General features: G+C 32.7%; 1 long non-coding RNA gene across 4 annotated transcripts; it reads right to left on the bottom strand.

Annotated features, from left to right (window-relative positions):
• Positions 1-835: 835 nt before the first annotated feature.
• LOC116002778 lies at positions 836-4,083 on the bottom strand. 4 transcript variants are annotated; one of them, XR_004094547.1, is made up of 7 exons: positions 3,752-4,083; positions 3,564-3,624; positions 2,973-3,052; positions 2,834-2,890; positions 2,426-2,502; positions 1,961-2,032; positions 836-1,235 (listed from the first exon to the last, which is right to left on the bottom strand). It is a non-coding gene; the product is annotated as an uncharacterized LOC116002778 (long non-coding RNA). The 4 variants fall into 4 exon arrangements; XR_004094546.1 differs by lacking the exon at positions 2,834-2,890; XR_004094549.1 differs by lacking the exon at positions 2,834-2,890 and having other exon boundaries at positions 1,992-2,032.
• Positions 4,084-5,095: the final 1,012 nt, after the last annotated feature.

Raw genomic sequence — 5,095 nt, 5'->3', positions numbered from 1 at the left:
TTTGTAATATATATTGCGTGTTGACTTGATGACTTGATATAATCTAATGACTGAAATATGTATATATGTATATATACACATATTTGTGAAAAAGACCAAATTATAAAAAAAAGTAATTTAAGCATATATAATAACATAAACCTAAGTTGACTTAAGTATCTTGTTAAATATAGACATGTGCTGCATCCCTGCATCAATCGTGATCAATCGTGTTGAGAAACCAATTCAATGGTTCTTTTGTTTGGTAAATTCACCGGTCTATCTCTGTTCATGTAATAGTCTGTCGGGGCATAAGAGCAGATCCAGCGGAAATCATTGCTAGTGGGAATTGAACTCAGATATTCTTTCCCAAACTAAGAATTCACTTGTCACTTGAGCTACCCCATTGGTTTGAGAAGCCAATGATAAAATAGATACTAATTGATCTTGTATTATTGTAATACACAAGTTGAGAAATTATTATTGATTACAAATTGTACTAGTACAAAATAGGTCATTTGCGTCTGTTTAAAATACAAAAGGCGTCTCTTTTACAACAGGTGCATATGAACAAGACGCTAATAGTATAGACTTTTGGCGTCTGTTGTTCACTGATGCCTTAAGCTGACTATAGGCGTCTGTTATTTGTAACAACAGACGCTTTTAGTCTTAAAAATAATTAAAAAAAATTAACAGGCATCTGCCAAAAGACGCCTGTTCTTTTATTTTTTCTATATAAAAAAAAAAATTTAGCTCCCTGCTGCAGCACATTTTCTTTTAACCATATTCAACATAATCTAATCTGATCATCCACAATAATCAATTCAATCCATCCATCAATAATGATATATCCTAATTAACTAATAATCATCTATAACGAAACTATATAATCAACATTCATAGTTCATATGCAGTAAAATTCAAAATTGCAATTCCAAAAATAAAAATTACATCACTTTAAGTTAAAAACTATTAACTTGTAAAAATTATCTAGTTAAAACTCAACAAAACTCAATTATTAACTTATTCTCTAGCTGGCTCATTACATAATACATATTATTTCTTCATTATAACTTTCAACCCTCCATGACATTAAAGTCTGTCTTCATAACCACAAGGAGATGAATTATAACCAAAGAAAAATTAAAGGGGGCGAAGATAAGGTTGGACAGTTGTGATGAGACACGACCTTTGAGTTGCATTTAGTATGGCAATTCGAATATCTTCATAGTTAAATCTTCACAAGGATCCACAACCTGCAATTGATTCCAAATTTGATGCAGAATCAGCCAGAAACAATTACTCAGAAAAGTTCAGAACCAAAAATTGATAGCGCATCTATCTAACAATATAAGATCCAAAATGAAGTCGCTAAATGTTATGATATGGTTCACACCCAATTGAATCTTTGAGGCTAAAGAATACTTTAATAAACTGTAATTTTTTATATAAATAAAGAGAGCATAAAAGAATACTTTGAGAACTAGAATTTATATAAGGCAATATAAAAACACATGATTCTTAATCTTAAAATACAGCCCCTTCTAAGATCCACAATGTACTTGCCAGAAGTTATGATCCAATTCACACTCCATTAGATCTGTAACGATTTGATCATAAATGGAGATGAGTATATGCCGTTATTAGAATTTGATGTGCTATGCTCATGCAGAATTGAAAATGAGCCATTAATTTGGTGGACAGTTTATATGGTATTAGTAGTTTAGCCTTCAATTAATACCAAAACTAACAAAAATGGAAGTTAAACATTTACCATGTTTCCACTGTATCACTTATCTCACTCCCATTAGCATGATAATTGAATATTATATACTTCAATTTATAATATACCCAAGATAATATACTTCAATTTACAACCTATCTTCTTAAATATGCCTAATTCAACAATTACAAAGAATCTTTTCCTCAATTAATTCATCATAAAAGTACTCAGCATGGCACAATCCAGTAAACTGTGTACCTTGCAGAAAAGTAACACCACAATCAGTTACCTTGCTGGATGAGATTTGTAAAACTTTCAAATTTGTAAGACCTGAAATTGGGGCAATACATGGATAAATTCTGAATCAGGAGGCTAGTTTGACCACTTCTAAACCAAGTATTTAACACTAGTCATGACAGTTTTTTAACTCCTAAAACTTAAAGCAATTTAAACTTAAAATAGAAAGCAAATAGCAGGAGAATCCCTACATAAAAGGGCTGTGCAATTGAAAGCCTCATCAACTATAGGTTTTCAGTACTTGATTGCAGCGATTGCTACCATAAAACAGATGGAAAAACAATAATATAAATGGTCTGTAGTACAAGGCTGAAAACCCTTCATCCAATTTTTTTTAAATGATATGAAATATGATCCTCTTCAAGAACAGAGAAAGTAGTTAAGTAACTGTTTGATCTTTCTACATAATGTAAGAGAGTGTCATACCTACTTCCTTCCTTGCTTTGATACACCAAGTTGTGAACATCCTTGAGTTCCTTTAATCAAAAATATGCTAGCTTGTCCTAATAGAGATGATTAAACACAAAGTTAGTTTTCGAGGTTATATGCAAGTGAACCAAATAGTTCTTGGAGCAATGGTCAACTTGGCATAATAGTTAATACTTTAAGAATTATACTTCTCTGATAGGTGAAACATCATCAATAATCTCCTTGAGGCAAGTTCTTTAAGGATCACACACACACACTTACACACACACACACACACACATATATATATATATGACACATACTGATTACTTGGGTAGAACCTTAATAAAAAGATGGAACTTATGTGATACATATAAATAATTCCAGGAAAAAGATCCAAATCTTGGGAAGATATTGGAAAATCACCTTTGGTATATCTAATTTATTTGTTTTAATTAGTAGAGCTAGCTAGCTTGGTGATCCCTGATTCAAAAAGAAGGTTATAGTCCTTGCAGACAACTTAATATCTTTGTTATTGAAGACAAAAGCACAGTACTAAACTTACATATTTATGCTGATGTTGTAGCTTTATGCCTTTATATCCTTGACAAGCTTGATAAGCATTCCAAGTATCTGCTCTAAAGACTAATTAGATAAAAAATAACAAAATGTTAAATCAACTTCAACCTTTTGTACAGTTATCATAGTATTTGCCTTTCTAAAGATCAAAATTAGTAAATTGTACAAAAAGTAAAGTTTAACTTCAAATCAACATAAATCAGCCAGCATGTACTTGATTTTTCAATACATCCATTAGCTCAAAGTTTAATAAAAAGAAGCTTCAATGGGAAAAATTAGGAAAAGAAAATATCTTTGCAGAATAGTTCAACCATAAAAATCCTTGTGGCAAAACCATGAATCAACTACAACAACAAATCGAGAATTCAAGACACAAAACTGGAAAAATAAAAACCATTGGGAAGCAAAGCATCATCTTTCGATTTACCAACGATGTCCATAGATTCCATCTTATCCCTTGAAAAAAAAAATCTATTCAGAATCAAACCAACAAAGATTCATAATTACACATGCGAAGAAATCAATGGATTAGTAGATCTAAACACCAGCGCAAGGATAAGAAATGAGAAAAACTTACTAAAACCAAAGACTTCACATTCTACGATTAGTTTAGACTTTTAGGCGTAATGGAACACACCCTTCAATAGGAAAAACAGGAAATCAAGGGCTAACCAGAGAAGAGTTACCAACTATGGAAATTCTCCATTTCACTGGAAACACTCAATCAAGATTATAAAAAATAAAAAAATAAAAAACGAACTGTACCTGGGAACACGAACGCTGCCGGAGATGTGGCGCCTATCCTCGCCGCCGACGCTTCCGTAGCTGCTGGAGGTCGCCACCGGTCCGCTCACGCCGCTAGGCTGGTCGACAACGCTATTACTCCTCATTCGTCGCCGGCGCTCAAGCCCTTCATCGTCACCTCCGCTGTTCGTCGTCGAAGCTTCTCTCTCCGATGGTGGTCGTCGCTGCTGTTCGTCCTCATCGCCTGCGCTTAAGCCTTCGTCCTCGTGGCAGCTGCTCTATTCGATGATAGCCGAGTCTCGCAGTCGTCGCCTAATGCTAGGGTTTGTGGAGAGTGGAGACGAGGGAGATTGCAAAGCCCACAATTGCATTTTTGTTTTTAATTTCATTTGACCAATAGCATTTAAATAAAATTTTAAGTACTTTTTCACTACTGTTGTTATTAGAACAGTAGTTAAAAGGCTCCGATTTTTTAGAATGGAACTTTTAGAAACTGTTGTGTTCATACAACAGTTGCTATTATTGTTTAAAATATTACTAAAACGCCACCGTGCGTTTTTTAACTGCTCTTTTTCAAATAACAGTTGCCTATAGTCTAATATTTATTGTCAAGTTTGTACTAGTAAAAGACCAAATTATAAACAAAAGTAATTTAAGCATATATAATACCATGAATGACATAAACCTAAGTTGACTTAAATATATCTTTTTTTCAAAAAAAAATAAAAAATCTTGTGTAATATAGACGTGTGCTGCATCATACGTGTTGAGAAACCAATGATAAAATAGATACTAATTGATTTTGTATTATTGTAATACACAAGTTGAGAAATTATTATTGATTACACACAGATATATGTGTGTGTGAAAATGACCAAATTATAAACAAAAATAATTTAAGCATATATAATACCATGAATGACATAAACCTAAGTTGACTTAAATATGGACGTGTGCATCAATCGTGTTGAGAGACCAACGATAAAATAGATACTAATTGATCTTGTATTATTGTAATACACAAGTTGATATATATATATATATGGTTATAATCAGGTGTGGTCGTGCCTTCCTGTACGGTCGGTGCGATTTACACCACTTAATGTTAAGAAATACATCACACAAATATGCACTATTAGGTACACATCACCAAAAACACACCACTATGTATGAAAAAATACACCACACAGTGTTAAGAAATGCACAATTAGAAACATGGGAGTTATGAGGTATTTTTATGCATTTTCATTGTGGTGCATTTCTTAACATTGAGTGGTGTAAACCGCACGGCCGGACAGGAAGACGCGACCACATTTGAACAGATTTATATATATATATATATATATATATATATATATATATATA

This window comes from Ipomoea triloba, chromosome 13 (genome assembly GCF_003576645.1).
Source record: "Ipomoea triloba cultivar NCNSP0323 chromosome 13, ASM357664v1".
Taxonomy (NCBI): Eukaryota; Viridiplantae; Streptophyta; class Magnoliopsida; order Solanales; family Convolvulaceae; genus Ipomoea; species Ipomoea triloba.
Note: the sequence above shows the minus strand (reverse complement) of the source record. Positions and strands in the feature narration are given on the sequence as shown.